Below are 21,749 nucleotides of genomic sequence, written 5' to 3' on the forward strand. Positions count from 1 at the left end.
TGAGAATATGAATAAAGAATCACTTAAGATACTAATTAGTATATGCGGTTGTATCGAATGTGGCGTGAAACCAGCTGAATCATTTGTATAATCAAGCTGTTCAGTTGTCTTGCCGAGAAGACGGCAGCTTTCTGTTCTTGTAGCGGTTCAGATCGGACGCATATTTGCCATCGTTGCAGATAATTATTTGGCACACCGCCATTATCACTATTTTACTGAGACGCAGTCTCACTAGGTATACTCATATTTGCACACAGCAGCAGAATTAATGTATCTATGTAATTTAATCTAGCGTAATATTTTGTGAATACAGTGACATTATTTAATCTTGTGTTTCACTCATGTTGCAAGCTATTGTTCCAATTAAACGGTGTCATGGCGTGTTACAAATCTTATGGCGGTTCCAGCACAAGCCAGTGCTTCGGAATTATTCAATATACGAAGTCCGATAAAGAAATATTTTCAGAAGAGTCACTCACGGTAAAATTTAGATTGAATGGACCTTATGCAAAAAGCTATTGTCAAGCGTCCAAAATTTGTATTAAGCAGCATTAGGAATCTATACCCTGTTGACACACTGTTATTATTATCTACTATTATTTGCCTGTTGTTTGATATTGGCTCTGAGCACTATGGGACTTAACTTCTGAGGTCATCAGTCCCCTAGAACTTAGAACTACTTAAACCTAACTAACCTAAGGACATCACACACATCCATGCCCGAGGCAGGATGCGAACCTGCGACCGTAGCAGTCGCGCGGTTCCTGACTGTAGCGACAAGAACCGTGTCTGATATTCTGAAACCGCACCGGAAAAGACTATAAATTGAAACACTCAAATCTTCAGTGACTTTTTTTATTTAGACTACAAGTTGGCTAGCCGTCCGGTCTTCGGGTATGAGCATCCACTTCGGTTCCCGTTTTTGCTTTTCCGGAAGCTTCAAGTATGTTCGGAGGCAAGCATTGTTCCCACCAGTGGCCGTCACTGTCTTCTGTTCCTACCCTGTGGTACTGTACACGTGTTGATAGGATTCTAAACGTGTGTAATACTTGTAGAGCAACATCAATGTCATAAATGTTGAAGTGGCTGAAAAATACATCGGAACCAACAACTGAGGATCTCAGTGACTCTGGTGGAGTTAAGAGAGTATATTCTGTATGTTCAGATATTAGCTATGTGAACCGGCTCCTGTTAAAACGAGGAAAAAACGTTAGAGCATACTGTAAATTTAATTCACTAACTTCGTGCACAAAAAGGCACCAAAGGTTATATCTAAGTGTTATTCATTTTTAAAACAACAGCAAGAAAGCGAAATCTTACTATTCTGATACTATTTCTTATTTCCTTAGCGAGTAAAGCTAAGTGTATTTGAAACTTCCTGGCAGATTAAAACTGTGTGCACCGACCGAGACTCGAACTCGGGACCTTTGCCTTCCGCGGGCAAGTGTCGGTCGGTGCACACAGTTTTAATCTGCCAGGAAGTTCCATATCAGCGCACACTCCGCTGCAGAGTGAAAATCTCATTCTGGTAAGTGTATTTGCTCTGTGTAGCTTGGAACAATTGCTCAATAATAAGTTAATTCTTACAAATTTGTCTGCACTCATTAGTCGAGTCCTTTGGAATCATATATTTTAATCTTGTTTATGAGTTTTATCTTTTCAGATCTATCTATCAGAGTAGTGCACACATTGATTAGAATCAAAATGACTGATAGCTTATTGTGTCGGATCATATTACCATTACGTACATACAAGCTGGAACCTCTCCATTATTTTTCTACGAAGTCCGATTTCGCACTTTTTGCCACTTCGTGGGATGGAAGTTAATTTCATATATTTTTACCTTCAATGCTTTCAATCAATGACGATGTACAACAGCTACCATGACCTGATATATCAAGAGCATATCAAAATCGCGATGGCAGAAGTAAGATGCTAATGCTGATAAAAGTTAACCAAATGATATTAAATACTGCAATGTGTGTTAAACTAGTAACCCTATCGTGCCATCCCATTTGTGATGTATCTTTCCTGAGACAAATATTTCATAACCGCGTCGCATACATTTCGGTATAAAGATATTATTCTTTTCCGAATTTTATTCTGCCTGTAAGGAAAGATACGGTACGTATACAAGTAACAATGGACGTGTTCAAGTGAAAACAATAACGTTGGCTGCATAAGTAAGGCATAAAGACGTTTCTATTACGGCTACCAAGTTCTTTGAAACACTATACATTTCTATTTACTTAAGTGCGGATTATACATTATAAAGAAATTGAGTTGTTCCAAAGAAGCAGTAAGCAAATAAATAATAAAATAAACATAGGGTAACATGAGATATTCTGTGGTTGTGAACAGGCTTGGGAACCACACTGAAGATTTCAATTATCCTCCCAAATCTGACTACATTACGTTGCTGTCTTCCAGGAAAGGGAAAGAAGTAATTGGACTTAAAAGAAAATGCTGACGTCTTGCACAGGTTCGTCAGAAAACAATTTCGGTTACTTAACGGTATTTAAAGATTTGTGGGAATAGTACGTCACAGCTGTACATTTGTGATTTTGTAGGTAAAACACTTTCCTGACTGAATTCCTAATTTCGCTGTTCTATGGAAACATGAATCAAGTTTTATCGGAAAGTGGAAAGGTCGTATACCCTTTAAAATTAGAGATCAGCCAAATTATACATCGAACAAATGCCGAAATTTTGATCACAGAGAAAGCCTCACGCACTGGTTGTATTATAACAACAAATCTCAGGACTGCAGAATTACATCGTTAAATTGTAACAGTGTTCTAATTTTCAAGAGACGTGTCCATAAAAAAAGGAGTGTTGTTATTTAGAAGGTGCTTTATTTCACACCTCTGGCGGTATTTGTTTTTGTATAATCGAGTAATTTATGTGGATTTCTCTCCAAAGCAAGTACAGTATGATGCGTTGACAACTAGGAATAAAATATTTGGAATACGCTTTTTCTCAGTCAGGGAAGAATGAGAGAAGTTAGGTATTAAGACCACGAATTAGTTTGCCTTCCTCTGACATAATTCGAAAAATCTTTCCTGAGAGAAACATGCAGCCGGTTAGAGGTGAAAGTTTTTCTTCAGAGATCGTAAAATGTAGGCTGCAGTTTCTCTCTCGTGACTTACTTTCCCAACCTGCACTTTGTCTTCGTTTCTCGGGGAAGGTTGATGCCCTACTTTCTGCTTTCTCTCGGAGGGCTGTCTACTACACCACACGCATCAAGAGGCTAGCAGATCTATTAATTCGGTCTCGTTTCGTATTCATGTGAGAGTAGGTTCATCGTAGTAGTCTAACAAGGACAGCTGTAACTACAGCTCCAGAGTACCGTATTGTTGTCAAAATTAGGTACGTATTAACTTGATTTTTAACTTTTTTTAATCTTCTCCCTAAGTCTGTACTTAAAAAAATTGGATAAAAGTCTTTTGAAATGATCTGAATTCTTATGGTTGCATATTTATTATAAACTGCGCAAACATAACTTGAACGTCCTGCATTATGTATCCGTCTGGAATACCAAAGAAATCCAAATCTTTCACACTTTGTTACCATACTGTTCTAGGATTGTGCACAAACTTTTAAAGCGGGTATCAGGTATGCTGCTTCGAAACAGTTATAATTGTTCATTACGATGAAATAATAGACAGTGTTTTTATCGACTCCCTTACCAATTTCTCCGGCCGGAGTGGCCGTGCGGTTCTAGGCGCTACAGTCTGGAGCCGAGCGACCGCTACGGTCGCAGGTTCGATTCCTACCTCGGATATGGATGTGTGTGATGTCCTTAGGTTAGTTGGGTTTAATTAGTTCTAAGTTCTAGGTGACTGATGACCTCAGAAGTTAAGTCGCATAGCGCTCAGAGCCATTTGAACCATTTGAACCTTACCAATTTCGAATACACACTACTGCAGTCTGTTAGTTTCGTGCGTTCACGATAGATCTTGTAAGCAAATTCAAATTTAGGATACAATTCTTACCCAAAAGCATTTTTTCAATGGTTTGTCATCTGTCGAACAAAGCAGACTTACTCTTCATGACCGCACAAATAAAATTGTAGTTCCAGATTACGAAATGTACTGGTCTGAACATTGGTTCACTAAAATCTGCGTGTTTAAGTTATTGCGTATGAAAATGCTCTGTTTATTTGTAAATGACTTTAAGACAAGTGTCAGAAACCGATATATTTTCGTAGAGATGTTGATTCAATTTCGATATCACATTTTTATCGGTTGTGAGAATACAATGCTCACTAGATGATTTAAAAGCAATGTACTCGTTTTTGTTTCAAGTAATCTTGCGAGGTGATGGTTAAGTAAAAATTGCCTTCTCCTTTTTTCGATTACATACTGTAGCAGTTAAAATTGTCAAATGTACCGTTACCTTCGTAGATCAATTTTATGCGATTATAGCCATGGACTTCCGGCTTTTCCTTGACTCTAAAGGGAGGAAGCTAGTAATTTACTCCTACATTATTTCGTGTTTATCACTCCCGTGTACTGTGCTTGCAATGTCGTTGCCGTTTCTTCCTTGTAGCGTACTTCCTTTACTAAGACCTGAATTTATGTATTTTGTCTAAGTGTGTTCATACAGTATACGCAGCATTTCCCTGTTGTGCAAACAGAGGGATGCTACGTATACCGTGTGAACACAAGCTGACAAAACATGCAACAACTTATCTCTGTTACTCATGGAGTGAAATATCCAGTCATATATCAGCATAACTCTTGAAAACCGTGAGGTGTTGGTCATTCGGGGGATTTTGTAGAATATGGAATGGAAATATATGGTGAACTTGAATAATTGCTAATCAGTTACTATCAAAAACGTGATTATTACAATAATTTGAACACCCACACAAAACATATTTAAATGCTGTTATATTAATATTGAATGAAAAATGGTTTCTTAACATAAGTCATAATTAAATTCTACCAAGACTCAGTGGAAACGCTGGCATACGAAACTTAAGAGACTGCGGATTTGAAAACCAAAAGAATTTCATAAAAGCTAGAATAACTCTGTGTTACATATACGCAAACATGTGCTGCGCAGACGTTCTAAGAACTTCAGAATATTATTCCAATACGATGAAACTAAGCAAACAAAAAGGGGGGTTACTTACAGTGGCATAAAATTCGACATGGTAGCTGTCCCACAAAAGTCAATAAATTCGGTAACTCCATTTAAATGGTGTTCCTGCCACAAAAACAGTGGTTAGATCTGCACAGAAAAGTTTTTTCTGTTGATTGATGCTGCATATGAACGCGAAATAGTCACATTCATCACATGCGACGACTACACGACACGAAGGCTGAAACACCAACACAGAGGCACAATTACAAATCCCGCAAAAAAATTAATGGAAGCGCAAATGTGGACCATTGGTAGGTCGCCGAAAGTGTCACCCAACTGAACAATTAGCACAAACTTACTCACATATCGAAGAATTAGCTTAAAGTATTTGATCCAACGAAATACAATGCTAATGAGTTGAGATACATTAATATGGAGATACACTAGAAGAGGTACAAGTTGCATGCCCAAGTGGTGAAGGCATGTGGTTGTGTCTGATCAGAACAATGGGCAATGTTAAAATGTAATTTCATAGTGAATTCAGAGGAATTACATCACGAACAAAATCAAAAATGTATATGAAAGCGCAACTGAAATAGCTGGATGATTCCCTAAGAGAAAATGACCGTCACACCGAAGTAACTGAAATGAAATGATATCAAGTCATGCTCCTGAGAACAAGTTCACCCACAGCTCGGAGTCCGAACGCAGAGTAAGTTAAAATAAGCGTCGGTCAACAGCCATTGTCGCGCGTACCAGTTTTTTCGGCATAATGGAAAAAAGCGGGAAAGCTCAGGACAGAGAGGTAACTACTTTGCCAGACATCTTTGGGGGAGCTCTAAAACAGTCGCCACTACTCTAAAAGAGAGGAAAGAAACTTTCTTTCACACAGGCAGCATATCAGAAACTCGTTCATTTAGACATTCACACATACAGATATCATTCAGGACAAAATAAGCATGTGAACAGGTTAGTGGTAGTCAAAATGAATTATACTTGTTTGCTCCATATGTATCTATTGTCCAAGAACATTATCAGATAGCGCAAAAAATATCGGTGTAACTCATAAACTTAATAACAAGGGGAGATAATGTTGCTGTTCTTATTGTAGTTATGGTCTTCAGTCCAGAGACTGGTTTGATGCAGCACTCCATGATACTCTATCCTGTGCAAGCTTCTTCATCTCTGAGTAATTACTGCAACCTATATCCTTTTGAATCTGCTTAGTGTATTCATCTCATGGTCTCCCTCTACGGTTTTTACCCTCCACGATTCCCTCCAGTACTAAATTTGTGATCCTTTGCTGCCTAAGAATGTGTCCTACGAACCGATCCCTTCCTCTAGTCATGTTATGCCAAGAATACCTCTTCTCCAAAATTCTCTTCAGTAACTCCTCATTAGTTACATGATCCACCCATCTTAACTTCAGCATTCTTCTGTAGCACCACATTTCTTATGCTTTTTTTCTTGTCTACACTATTTATCGTCCATATTTCACTTCCATACATCGCTACACTACATACACATACTTTCAGAAAAGACTTCCTGACACTTAAATCTATACTCGATGTTAAGAAATATCTCTTCTTCAGAAACGCTTTCCTTGCTATAGGTAGCCTACATTTTACATTCTCCCTAATTCGACCATCATCAATAATTTTGCTCCCCATATAGTGAAACTCGTCTACTGCTTTAAGTTTCTCATTTCCTAATTTAATTCCCTCAGTATTACCTGATTTAATTCGACTAAATTACATTATCCTCGTTGTTGTTCATCTTATATCATCGTTTCACGACACTGTCCATTCCGTTCAACTGCTCTTCCACGTCTTTTGCTGTCTCTGACAAAATTACAATGTCATCGGCAAACATCAAAGTTTTTATTTCTTCTCTATGGATTTTAATTCCTACTCCATATTTCTCTTTCGTTTCCTTTACTGCCTGGTCAATACACAGATTGAATAACATTGGAGATAAGCTACAACCCTGTCTCACTCCCTTCTCAACCACTGCTTGCCTTTCATGCCCCGCGGTTCTTATAACTGCCATCTGGTTTCTGTAAAAATTCACTCCCTGTATTTTACCCCTGCTACCTTCAGTATTTGAAAGAGAGTATTCCCGTCAACATTATCAAAAGCTTTCTCTAAGTCTATAAATGCTGGAAACGTAGGTTTGCCTTTCCTTAATCGATCTTCTAAGATAAGTCGAAGGGTCAGTATTGCCTCACGAGTTCCATCATTTCTACGGAATCCAAACTAATCTTTCCCGAGGTCTGCTCCAAGCAGTTTTTCCATTCTTCTGTAAAGAATTCGTGTTTGTATTTTGCAGCCGTGACTTATCTACGGAGAGTTCCGTAATTTTCACACCTGTCAACACTTGCTTTCTTTCGGATAGTAGTTATATATTCTTCTTGAAGTCTGAGGGTATTTCTCCTGTCTCATACATCTTGCTCACCAGATGGTAGAGTTTTGTCATGGCTGGCTCTCCCAAGGCTATCAGTAGTCCTAATACAATGTTGTCTACTCCAAGGGCCTTGTTTCGACATAGGGCTGTAAGTGCTCTGTCAAATTCTTCGCGCAGTTTCATATCTCCCATTTCATCTTCATCGACGTCCTATTCCATTTCCATAAGATTGCCCTCCAGTACATTGTCCTTGTATGAACCCTCTACATACTCCTTCCACTTTTCTGCTGTCCGTTTTTTGTTTAGAACTGGTTTTCCATCTGAGCTCTTGATATTTATAAAAGTTGTTCCCTTTTGTCCAGACGTCTCTTTAATGTTCCCTATAGCCAGTATCTATCTTGCCCCTAGTGATATATGCATCTGAATTCTTACATTTGTCCTATAGCCATTATCCCGTTCTGTCGATTTGGTTTTTGAGACGCTTGTATTCGTTTCCGGCTGCCTCATTTATTGAATTTTTATAGTTTCTCCTTTCATCAATTAAATTCAATATCTCTTCTGTCACCCAAGGATTTCTACTAGGCCTCATATTTTTACCGACTTGATCATCTACTATTTCAACTCTCAAAGTTATCCGTTCTTCTTTACTGTATTTCTTCCCCATGTTCTTGACAATCATTCCCTAATGCTCTCTCTGAAACTATGTACAACCTCTGGTTCTTTCAATTTATCTAGGTCCCATATCCTTAAATTCTTACCTTTTTACATTTTCTCCAGCTTTAATCTATTTTTCATAACCAATAAATTGTGGTCAAAGTCCACAACTGCCCCAGGAAATGCCCTACAATTTAAATACTGGTTCCTAAATCTATGTCTTACCATTATATAACCTATCTGAAACCTTCCAGTGTCTCCAGGCCTCTTCCACGTATACAGCCTTCTTTCATGACTCTTAAACAAAGTGTTACCTATGATTAAGTTATGCTCTGTGCAAAATTCTACCAGGTGGCGTCCTCTTTCATTCCTTACTCCCAGTCCGTATTCACCTACTACTTTTCCTTCTCTTCCTTTCCCTAGTATCGAATTCCAGTCACCCATGACTATAAATTTTCGTCTTCCATAACTATCTGAATAATTTCTTTTATCGCATCATACATTTCTTCAGTCTCTTCATCATCTGCGGAGCTAGTGGGCATATAAACTTGTATTGCTGTGGTAAGCGTTGGCTTAGCGTTTTTCTTGGTTACATTAATGCGTACACTATGCTGTTCGTAGTAGCTTATCCGCACTGCTACTTTGTTATTCAATCTCCTGAGTAGTCCCCGCTCGGAGATCCGAGTGGGAGACTATTTTACCCCCGAGATATTTTACCCAACTGGACGCCATCATCATTTAACCATACAGTAAAGTTGGATGCCCTCGGGAAAAATTACGGCTGTAGTTTTCCCTGGCTTTCAGCCGTTCGCAGTACCAGCACAGAAAGGCTGCTTTGGTTGATGTTACAGGGCCAGATCAGCCAATCATACAGACTGTTACCCCTAAAAGTTGTGAAAAGGCTGCTGCCCCTCTTCAGGAACCACACGTTTGTCTGGCCCCTCAACTGATGCCGCCTCCGTTGTGGTTGCACCGACGGTACGGCTATCTGTATCGCTGAGGCATTCAAGCCTTCAGCCAACGGCAAGTTCCATGGTTCATTGGGGAAATACAATACTCTAAACGCAAGTTAATGAACGCGAAAGTCTTCAAGTACTTCACATTAACTGCGAAACAATAATGAATTGTGGCGTCTTATCAGGCATTCTGTAATGTCTACCTTCCCTCGGGCAGCGGAAAGTATAGCATTATTCGTTCTGAAACTTCTGAAAAATACAATACGATATTCATTACCTTTGATATCCTGATTACGATGCCAAGTTATTATTCGCAACTGAAAATTCATTTGATGTGTCTGAAAAGAGAAGTTACGTCCTATGCCACACATATAACTGGAGGCCCCAGTGGGGTGAGAAATGTCTCGTGGCCCCTTACCTTCTCCACTTCCGCCAACAGAGCTTTAGGTTACAGGTTACACTAGACAGGAGGAAATGGCCAGTTACAATAAGTGTTAAAAGGGCGTTAAAAGTGACCGAGCTCAACAAAATACGTAGCGTCATTAATCTTTGGACAAAAATTTTTACGTAATTGCTGAAAACTGTGAGACGTCCTACCAACTTTTTTTGAAAACAATACGCCTTGAGTAAATTTGTCGATTATACCCCTGTTAGACGGTCACCTATATGACCTCCGTCGCAAAACAACGACGACGAATGAAAGCATCGAGAAGCGCACAATATCGTATTCGACGATCGACAGTCACAGGAATATATCGCTGACGCCATGGGCACAGGACTCTACATTTAAAATTGTAATTTAACTACGAGAATACTCTGCGCACTGTGGGTGTCATATTCTTTAAATAACAATAGCAAAAAATTTATAATGAGTTTGTCAGCCATGTTTGCACTGTTTGAAAAATAAATGAACGGTATTATCCTCCAACTTGCTACTGTTGATGTGACGTGAGTCCACTACATCAGCCACACTCTCAATACAGTTGTGCATTTATGGCTCTACATCAAAAGAGGTGAAATATTTTTCAAGGGTTCAATGGGTTGTAGCCGGTGTTGGATGGAATGCGGAAGAACTGGCCATAGTGGCCGAGCGGTTCTAGGAGCTTGAGTCTGGAACCGCGCGAGCGCTACGCTCGCAGGTTCGAATCCTGCCTCGGGCATGGATGTGTGTGATGTCCTTATGTTAGTTCGGTTTAAGTAGTTCTAAGTTCTAGGGGACTGATGACCTCAGATGTTAAGTCCCATAGTGCTCAGAGCCATTTGAGCCATTTGAATGCGGAAGAGATTCCTCCAGTATATTAATTTGGAAGAGGGAATCAAAGCTATTGAATGCTACACAAGCTTCTGCTAAGTAGCACTAACTACAAAATAATTTGCCCTTTGTAATCATGTGATAATCTGTAGTGCAGAGCAGTAGAAAGAGCAACGTTATAATAAATTGAAGCAGAAATAACAGAAAAAAGTGAAATGTTGCCACTACCATGAACGCAAGGTTACACTGCATGAATAAAGTGAAGGAGAATTAAGAAACAGCACGGCAGTTATAAAGAAAATTATCAGCGCGAAAAGACCTCTAGACTCATCATATTTGACAGCGAATTGGGAAAACAGGTCTTGTAACTGTACGTTGTTGAACAGTATTTTGTTGTAATGACACGTGGAATATTGATAAATCAGGGAGGTAATCGGCAACCATTTGAAACGTAATGCTACCCAAGCATGCCACAAATTATGGCGACATACCTGTGAAACATGGAACGAGAAAAACTTCATCTGGAAAGAGGTTTAAGAAATTTCTGTAGGACACGGGAAACTTGCTATAGTCACTTCTGTTGAGACTGCACGGAGTAATTATTCTAGTAGGGAGTTACAGTATGGGAATCTGTAGATTCAGGCAGATATTAGAATATTATGTAAATATTTAAGCAATGATCGTAGCCTGTAGTGTGTCCCTCTTCTCTTCAGTTGGAGTAGTGAAGAACTACACTCTAAAACAAAAGGAGTAAGGAATTATCCAAATGGGACGAAAGTCGGTAAATGTGATGTACATGTGCAGACAAACAAATGGATAATTACAGTTTCAGAACAATTGGATTATTTATTCAAGAGAGAGAGCTTCACCAATTGAGCAGTCGATAATGGGTTGGTCCAAATGTGATCGTTGTGCAAGCAGTTATTCGGCTTAGCATTGATTGACAGAGATATTAAATGTCCAAATTCTTTCCAACTGGCGCGTTAGATCATCAAAAATCCGAGAAGGTTGAAGCGCCCTGCCCATAATTTTCCAAATGTTCTTAATATTGGAGACACTGAGCGACCTTACTGGCCTAGCAAGGGTTTGGCAGGCACGAAGAGAAGCTTTAAGAACTAACGCCTTGTGAGGTCGGGCATTATATCGCTGAAATGTAAGCCCAGGATGGTTCAGCAATGAGCCATGCGCGGCTCGCTTTCTTGCCGTTTATTGCTTGACTGCTTGTCTTTCTGGTGCCGCCGTCTCGTTTCTTATTCGATGTACTGGCGTCACAAAGTTGCTGGCTTGCTTGTTCGTGAGTGGCAGCAGCAGCGCTTATCGATAAGTGAACTGTCATACTATCATTGGAGCTACCGCTAGTATTGCCGGGTCGTGGTCTGTCGGCAGTTGAGTTGAGACGGAGCGCCACTGAGGTCCGGACAACCAGCACTCGCCGAACGCTGGCGACACACATGCGCTATCCGATGGAGCGGGAACGACCGTTTGTTGGTCGTTCGGTCGATCGTCTTATCAGGCGATGTGTATTTCGTCTTTTGACTGTTTCTTGGCCTTGTCAGTTGATCATCTTGCGGGTCTTTTGTCGGTTCCTCCTTCTGCAGAGACGTCACGTGGCCAATGGGCGGATGTGCCGTCTGTGTGGGTGGGTCCGAGCCAGTGTCTCCGGGACGTCGTCAGTCCGAAGGGAGTCGGGATTGAGCATCAGTGAGGTCCGGACAGCGAGTACTCGCACGACCGTTTCCGGGCCCCTTCAGTTGGTCATCTTGCGGGACATGGGTAGGATCCGTGCATTGTGCGGAGATGTCGGGTGGCCAATGGTCAAGTGTTCCCTCTGCATGGCTAGGTCCGAGCTAGTGTCTCTGGTTCGGCGTGCATCCGAAGGGAGTCGGGACGCATCAGCAGTGAAGTCCGGACAGGCATAACTCGTCCGATCGTTGCCGACACACATGACATGAGTCATGGTTGGTCGTTCGGTCGGTCCCCTCATCGGACGACGTATATTTGGTCGCCGACCGCTTATGGTTCAAATGGCTCTGAGCACTATGGGACTCAACTGCTGTGGTCATCAGTCCCCTATAACTTAGAACTATTTCAACCTAACTAACCTAAGGACATCACACACACCCATGCCCGAAGCAGGATTCGAACCTGCGACCGTAGCAGCAGCGCGGCTCCGGACTGGAGCGCCTAGAACCGCACAGCCACCGCGGCCGGCTCGACCGCTTATGGGTTCTCTGGGTGTCTCCACTTATGATTCGTCTTTTTTGCTCCACAGTGATGGCTTTTAGGATTGTTCGAGTTCTTGGGGAAGTGTTTTCGTGCAACTGTGTCTACCTTCTGTGATTTCGACAGAGCAGTTACGTTAATGCTGTCTGCGTACTGGAGTGTCGGTCGGTTGGGACAGTGCAGCGAGGAAGTCTCCGCGGCAAGGGCATTAGCGTTGGGTTCCGCAGTGTGTTTTCCCTCGCCGTGTAGATGCTGTCCGTACCGCGTGTAGATCGACAGCCTTTGGTGATGTTCATATTTTTGAGTGGTTATTGTGCCTTGGCTGTTTGAGACACCAATTTTGAAGAAATAGTGCTGCCGTTACCTTCGTCCTCGGCTGATATTTTCCGTTGTCGTGCCGTTGGTCGGGCGGAAGGGCATTGATCAGGTTGTGGGTCGGTCCTTCAGCCGTCCCTGGGTCAGGTTGCCATCCTATTAGTTAGTCTTACTTTTGGCTGCCTGTCTTACCTAACCTTACGTTAGAGTTCCTTCCTCAGACCGACCCCTGGAACACTTCTGAGCAGCACTGTTCTGTTGGTTTTAGATTGTGATTTTCTTTTTGTCTGAAGTACTGTGCGAGGCCTACAGCCGTCTATTAGTTTACTTTGTTTTAATTATAAAATAAGGCCTTCAGCCGACTTAAACCAAGCTTTCAAGATTAATTTGTTTAAAACTGTTTTACAAAAGAGATTTGGCTCCATTTGAAATCTTAGTTATCCGGGCCTTAAGCCTTGAGTTGTTCAGTGTTCAGTACGTCGCCTTCAGCCGAGTATTTTTTATAGGGAAGGCCTTTAGCCGCGTGTATTCCTTAAAGTAATTTTTGATAACTTGTGTTCGGTCTTTCAGTAGTGTGTTTTGTGCAATTAACAGCAACTGATTTTGGCCCCTTTCCACAACCATAATCTGATCCTCTCTGCCCTGCGAAACCCAGATTTCAACCATCAACGGCAACAGAACGGAATATAGAATATCGTCCGCGTGCGTCTGCGCTGCTGGTGATAACCAAAAAGCTACTGCTGTGACCAGAAAAGTCCTGGCATTCGGGAGGTATGGAGGGCGACAGGCAGATTAGTATCCCAACGTTGTTCGGGGCATCTCCAGACAGATCTGCACTGACCATAGAGGCTCAGTTTGAAGCGGGGTAGTTCTACTACAGTTACTGACATTTAACTCCGAAGACGTATTTAGAGATGGCACGTCAACGGTGATGTGGCCAACATACGACTTGACAATCAGGTATAATGGTCTGAGGTGTCATTTCTTTTCATAGCAGGACTCTTTTGCTCGTAATCCGCAGCATCCTGACTGCACAGCGGTATCGACTATATTCTACGTCCCGTTTTGTTGCCCTTCATGGCAAGTCAGCTTCGATGTACATTTCAGTAAGATAATGCCTGCCGGCACGCGAAGAGGGTTTCTACTGCACGTCTTCGTGCTTAACAGATCAGTATTGTGATCGATTGTCAGTTTTGGTTATTGGTAACTTGATACCAGTGTCTGAGTTTAATTTGTACAGCACTGAAGATGATCACTATGTGATCGAAAATCGATTCTGCTATCAATAAAACGTCAATATTACGGCCAACGCTGACCTTCCTTTTAATTTGAATTTTAATCGAACCATATAATGGGCAACAAGAACTACGGATTGCTCCCCAGTTGAGAACGTCCGGAGTATTATGGGCAGAGCCCTCAGACAGTCTCGGGATTTTTAAGGTCTAGAGCACCAGTTGGACAGAATATGGCACAATATTTCACGGAAAGAAATCCAAGAACTCCATCAATCAATGCCAAGCCGAATAACTGCTTGCATAAAGCCCAGAGGTGGACCGTCGCTTCATTGACTTCGTAAGTTTGTCAAGCTGATTCTCGGGGAATAAATCATTCACTTTTTCTGAAATGGTAATCATTTGTTTGGCTGTACATGTACGTCATGTCTACCGATTTCCGTCCCATTGGAATAATTCCTTTGTGGTGCGTCGATTTTTTTTCCATTTGTCTGGTATATTACTGTCAAATACATTTATTGCACATGATGTTCGGAAGCGAATTAATTGTAGCGCATTATATTGCTCAAACTTGACAGGTTAATCGAACGTAAAAGCGCTGAACTATGTTGCTTGCAAAAGAGAAGAGCTGTGAAACGAATGAACACATAGATGTTGAAGCCATGGAGCCTCCAGCAGCGAAACGCTTCCGGCCAGATCTAGCCACCTAAAGTTAGTCAATTAACAAACTTTAAATCAACCCCGTTAGGTCTTGACACTAGCGGAGTAAATCTAATTAAAACAGCGGAACGTAAGTGTTCTAATTAAAACTAGGCTACTCATTTTGCCTCTCGGACGACCCAAAGAGCAGTGGCCAAGTACTGTGCTTCAGCACGGGCGAAATGAGTAGTTGTTACACGGTACAACAAATTTAATTGACATTTTGTAAATTACTTGTATTTCGGGGATCTACGTTTATTTCACCCACTTCAGAAGTACATGTCCATTTATAAAGGGCTTATTTCAATAGTGGTACAAGTCCATTTTTGTTCATTTTGAGATACAGAGACCTAAAGTTAGCCGGCCGGAGTGGCCGAGCGGTTAAAGGCGCTACAGTCTGGAACCGCACGACCGCTACGGTCGCAGGTTCGAATCCTGCCTCGGGCATGGATGTGTGTGATGTCCTTAGGTTAGTTAGGTTTAAGTAGTTCTAAGTTCTAGGGGACTTATGACCACAGCAGTTGAGTCCCATAGTGCTCAGAGCCATTTCATTTCAACCTAAAGTTAAATGAGCGCTGAAAAATCTGCAGTTAAGATACCAGAAATATTCAAGCATATGGCTTCTTGCTGGAGATGAACTTTTCTTTCTGTTTGTTTGGATCATTAATTTCAAAGACATTATAAGCAGAAAATTGGAGGTAATGGACTTGTACCACTATTGAAATAAGACCTTCATATACACTCCTGGAAATAGAAAAAAGAACACATTGACACAGGTGTGTCAGACCCACCATACTTGCTCCGGACACTGCGAGAGGGCTGTACAAGCAATGATCACACGCACGGCACAGCGGACACACCAGGAACCGCGGTGTTGGCCGTCGAATGGCGCTAGCTGCGCAGCATTTGTGCACCGCCGCCGTCAGTGTCAGCCAGTTTACCGTGGCATACGGAGCTCCATCGCAGTCTTTAACACTGGTAGCATGCCGCGACAGCGTGGACGTGAACCGTATGTGCAGTTGACGGACTTTGAGCGAGGGCGTATAGTGGGCATGCGGGAGGCCGGGTGGACGTACCGCCGAATTGCTCAACACGTGGGGCGTGAGGTCTCCACAGTACATCGATGTTGTCGCCAGTGGTCGGCGGAAGGTGCACGTGCCCGTCGACCTGGGACCGGACCGCAGCGACGCACGGATGCACGCCAAGACCGTAGGATCCTACGCAGTGCCGTAGGGGACCGCACCGCCACTTCCCAGCAAATTAGGGACACTGTTGCTCCTGGGGTATCGGCGAGGATCATTCGCAACCGTCTCCATGAAGCTGGGCTACGGTCCCGCACACCGTTAGGCCGTCTTCCGCTCACGCCCCAACATCGTGCAGCCCGCCTCCAGTGGTGTCGCGACAGGCGTGAATGGAGGGACGAATGGAGACGTGTCGTCTTCAGCGATGAGAGTCGCTTTTGCCTTGGTGCCAATGATGGTCGTATGCGTGTTTGGCGCCGTGCAGGTGAGCGCCACAATCAGGACTGCATACGACCGAGGCACACAGGGCCAACACCCGGCATCATGGTGTGGGGAGCGATCTCCTACACTGGCCGTACACCACTGGTGATCGTCGAGGGGACACTGAATAGTGCACGGTACATCCAAACCGTCATCGAACCCATCGTTCTACCATTCCTAGACCGGCAAGGGAACTTGCTGTTCCAACAGGACAATGCACGTCCGCATGTATCCCGTGCCACCCAACGTGCTCTAGAAGGTGTAAGTCAACTACCCTGGCCAGCAAGATCTCCGGATCTGTCCCCCATTGAGCATGTTTGGGACTGGATGAAGCGTCGTCTCACGCGGTCTGTACGTCCAGCACGAACGCTGGTCCAACTGAGGCGCCAGGTGGAAATGGCATGGCAAGCCGTTCCACAGGACTACATCCAGCATCTCTACGATCGTCTCCATGGGCGAATAGCAGCCTGCATTGCTGCGAAAGGTGGATATACACTGTACTAGAGCCGACATTGTGCATGCTCTGTTGCCTGTGTCTATGTGCCTGTGGTTCTGTCAATGTGATCATGTGATGTATCTGACCCCAGGAACGTGTCAATAAAGTTTCCCCTTCCTGGGACAATGAATTCACGATGTTCTTATTTCAATTTCCAGGAGTGTATATGTCAGACAGTATTACTGTGAACAGTTCAGTGTTAGGGTACAACAAATTTCGCCCACTTCAGAAGCACATGTTCCACATACTGAAAGCAATTAACAAATTCCCCCTACTAAATATATAGGTATGTTTCGTGGTGGGAATTTATTAATTACTGTCAGTCTGTGGGAAGAGGAACCACTTGAATTATATATGTACACTCCCAGTGATAGAATTCGGTAAAGGAGAACTAAAAAAAATATTTAATTAAAGCAAAACTGACTGAAGAATATTCCGTTCATTACAGCACCTTACAGAAATTACAGACATATAAAAATAACAGTATATAATACCACCAGGGTACGTAAATTTTAGCGCTGTAAACAGCTTTAACTTAAGCATGAATTTTAGATCACACTTCCGGCACAAGGAGTCACACTACTTCTGCCAACGACAATGTCAAAGAGGGCGGAGGAGCGGACCGAGGTTCAGTGCACTCTCTTGCCTCTTAGGGTGAGAAACTGTCCCTAAAGGCGGAAGAATCCGCAATGATGGACGGCATGAGCTTGCAGAAGGCAACGGGAACCACTGCATTAAAGGCGCTTGTTTACCCACAGAACATGTTGCCTGTAGTTAAAAACGTGTCATGATGATGTCTTCGTTGTCCCCTATTCGGATCTCTGTGAGGGGACTACCAATAAGGAGAGGAGCACAAGGAACAGATCTAATAATCAACAAAAGGATAATGTTCTACGGGTCGGGGCATGGATTGTCAGAAGTGTGAACGTTGTGGAAGCTAGAAAATCTGAAAAGGGAAATGGAAAGACTTAATCTAAATATACTAGGGGTCAGTGAAATTAAATGGAAAGAAGACAAGGATTTTTTGTCAGATGAGTGTAGGGCAATATCAACAGCAGCAGAAAATGGTATGACGGGAATAGGATTCGTTATGAACAGAAGGATAGGGTAGAGAGTGAGTTGTTCTCATCAGAATCGAAAGAAAACCAACGCTGACAACGATGGTTCAGTACACATGTCGGCATCGCAAGCTAAAGACGGAGAGATATGGAACGGATATTTCAGTACGTAAGGGGAGATTAAAATCTAATAGTCATGAATGAGTTGAATGTCATTGTATGGGAAGTAGTAGAAGAAAGTATTACGAGAAATCATGGGATTGGTACTAGGAATGAGAGAGAATAACTGAGTTCTGCAAAAAATTTCATCTAATAATATCAAACAGTCTGTTCATGGATCAGAAGAGGAGGAGGTATACCTTGAAAAGGCCGGGAAATACGTGAAGATTTTAGTTAGATTACATCATGGTGTGGCACAGATTACGAAATCAGATGGTTGATTGTAAGGGGTACCCAGGAGTAGATATAGACTCAAATTACAACTCTGTATTGACGAGGAGTAAGCTGAAGTTTAAGAGACTCGTCAGGAAGAATCAATACGCTGAAATGTGGAATACGGAAGCACAAAGGGATAACCAGATGCGCTTGGAGGAACATATCAGCAGACAGTTCAGCTGAAGAGGAATGGACATCTCTAAAAGAGCCAGTCACAGAAGTTGGAAATACCATCGGTAACAGAAGGAATACTTCACCTAATCGACGAAAGAAGGAAGTACAAAAATGTTCTAAAAAATTCGGGAATACAGAAATATGAATAGCTTAGGAACGGGATAAGTAGAAAATACAGAGAGGTTAAGGCGAAACGGCCGCATCAGAAGTGTGAAGAAATCAAAAAGGAAATGATTGTCGGACGGACTGAGTCAGTATATAGGAAATTCAACACAATCTTCGGTGGAATTAAAAGCAAGGACGGTAACTTTAATGTAAATTTCAGTGTTAAATGCAGAGTTCATAGCAGGTAGGTGGAAAGAGTATTAAAAGCCTCTATGATAGGGAAGACTTGTCTGATAACATAGAACGAGAAACAGCAGTCTACATGGAAGTGACAGGGGATCCATTACTAGTTTCAGAATTTAAAGAGCTTTGCAAGACTTAAGTCGAAATAAGACGGAAGTAATAGTTAACGTTCCATCAAATCTCTAAAATCATTGAGGGAAGTGGCAACAAATAATTGTTCTCGTTAATATGTAGAATGTTTGAGGCTGGCGATATACCATCTGAAAAAGCGTTTGACAGTGTCAACTGTTGCAAGATGCTCGAAATTCTGAGGAAAATAGGGGGAAGCTATGGGGAGAGATGAGTGATATAAAACCAAGAGGGAATAATAAGACAGGAATACCAACAGCTAAATACTCGGATTAACAAGAATGTAAGACAGGGCTGTAGTCTTTCGCTCCTACTGTTCAATCTATACATCAGAGAAGCAATTATGGAAATAAATGAAAGATTGGAGAGCTGAATTAAAATTCAAGGTGAAAGGATGTCAATGATTAGGTTTTTTGATGGTACAGCTATCCTCAGTGAAGAAGACTTACAGGATGTGCTGAATGGAATGAAAAGTCTGCTGAGCACAGAACGTGGGTTGACAGTAAATCGAAGAAAGATGAAAGTAAAGAGAAATAACAGAAATGAGAACAAAGAGAATTAGCGAAATAGATGAAGTTAAGGAATTGTGCTACACAGGCAGCAATATAATCCACTATAGAAAGAGGTATTTGAGATGTGGTGCTAAGACGAATACTGAAAATTGTGTGGACTGATGAGGTATGGAATGAGCTGGTTCTGGGCAGAATCGGAGAGGAAAGGAATTTATGGATAACCTTGGGCATAATGATAGGACATCTGTTAAGACATCATGGAATAACTTCCATGGTATTAGAGAAAGCTGGAAAGGGTAAAAAGTTTAGAGGAAGCCAGGGTATGAATACATGCAGCAAATAATTGAGGACACGTGTTGCAAAAGCTACTCAGATATGAATACGCTGGAACAGGAGACAAATTGTGGAATTGGCGGCTAGCCGCGTCAAATCAGTCAAAAGAAAGACTAATGAAAAACAAAAAATGGCACGCCGTAAGTTACACTCCTGGAAATTGAAATAAGAACACCGTGAATTCATTGTCCCAGGAAGGGGAAACTTTATTGACACATTCCTGGGGTCAGATACATCACATGATCACACTGACAGAACCACAGGCACATAGACACAGGCAACAGAGCATGCACAATGTCGGCACTAGTACAGTGTATATCCACCTTTCGCAGCAATGCAGGCTGCTATTCGCCCATGGAGACGATCGTAGAGATGATGGATGTAGTCCTGTGGAACGGCTTGCCATGCCATTTTCACCTGGCGCCTCAGTTGGACCAGCGTTCGTGCTGGACGTGCAGACCGCGTGAGACGACGCTTCATCCAGTCCCAAACATGCTCAATGGGGGACAGATCCGGAGATCTTGCTGGCCAGGGTAGTTGACTTACACCTTCTAGAGCACGTTGGGTGGCACGGGATACATGCGGACGTGCATTGTCCTGTTGGAACAGCAAGTTCCCTTGCTGGTCTAGGAATGGTAGAACGATGGGTTCGATGACGGCTTGGTTGGACCGTGCACTATTCAGTGTCCCCTCGACGATCACCAGTGGTGTACGGCCAGTGTAGGAGATCGCTCCGCACACCATGATGCCGGGTGTTGGCCCTGTGTGCCTCGGTGGTATGCAGTCCTGATTGTGGCGCTCACCTGCACGGCGCCAAACACGCATACGACCATCATTGGCACCAAGGCAGAAGCGACTCTCATCGCTGAAGACGACACGTCTCCATTCGTCCCCCCATTCACGCCTGTCGCGACACCACTGGAGGCGGGCTGCACGGTGTTGGGGCGTGAGCGGAAGACGGCCTAACGGTGTGCGGGACCGTAGCCCAGCTTCATGGAGACGGTTGCGAATGGTCCTCGCCGATACCCCAGGAGCAACAGTGTCCCTAATTTGCTGGGAAGTGGCGGTGCGGTCCCCTACGGCACTGCGTAGGATCCTACGGTCTTGGCGTGCATCCGTGCGTCGCTGCGGTCCGGTCCCAGGTCGACGGGCACGTGCACCTTCCGCCGACCACTGGCGACAACATCGATGTACTGTGGAGACCTCACGCCCCACGTGTTGAGCAATTCGGCGGTACGTCCACCCGGCCTCCCGCATGCCCACTATACGCCCTCGCTCAAAGTCCGTCAACTGCACATACGGTTCACGTCCACGCTGTCGCGGCATGCTACCAGTGTTAAAGACTGCGATGGAGCTCCGTATGCCACGGCAAACTGGCTACACTGACGGCGGCGGTGCACAAATGCTGCAAAGCTAGCGCCATTCGACGGCCAACACCGCGGTTCCTGGTGTGTCCACTGTGCCGTGCGTGTGATCATTGCTTGTACAGCCCTCTCGCAGTGTCCGGAGCAAGTATGGTGGGTCTGACACACCGGTGTCAATGTGTTCTTTTTTCCATTTCCAGGAGTGTATATCAGGTGCATCCCTAGCAGTAGGCCACGCGTGCGTATACAGGGTGTTACAAAAAGGTACGGCCACACTTTCAGGAAACCTTCCTCACACACAAATAAAGAAAAGATGTTATGTGGACATGTGTCCGGAAACGCTTATTTTCCACGTTAGAGCTCATATTAATTTTGGTCAGTATGTACTGTACTATCTCGATTCACCGCCAGTTGGCCCAATTGAAGAAAGTTAATGTTGACTTCGGTGCTTGTGTTGACATGCGACTCATTGCTCTACAGTACTAGCATCAAGCACATCAGTACGTAGCATCAACAGGTTAGTGTTCATCACGAACGTGGTTTTGCAGTCAGTGCAGTATTTACAAATGCAGA

The sequence above is a fragment of the Schistocerca cancellata genome, chromosome 2 (assembly GCF_023864275.1).
Source record: "Schistocerca cancellata isolate TAMUIC-IGC-003103 chromosome 2, iqSchCanc2.1, whole genome shotgun sequence".
Lineage (NCBI taxonomy): Eukaryota > Metazoa > Arthropoda > Insecta > Orthoptera > Acrididae > Schistocerca > Schistocerca cancellata.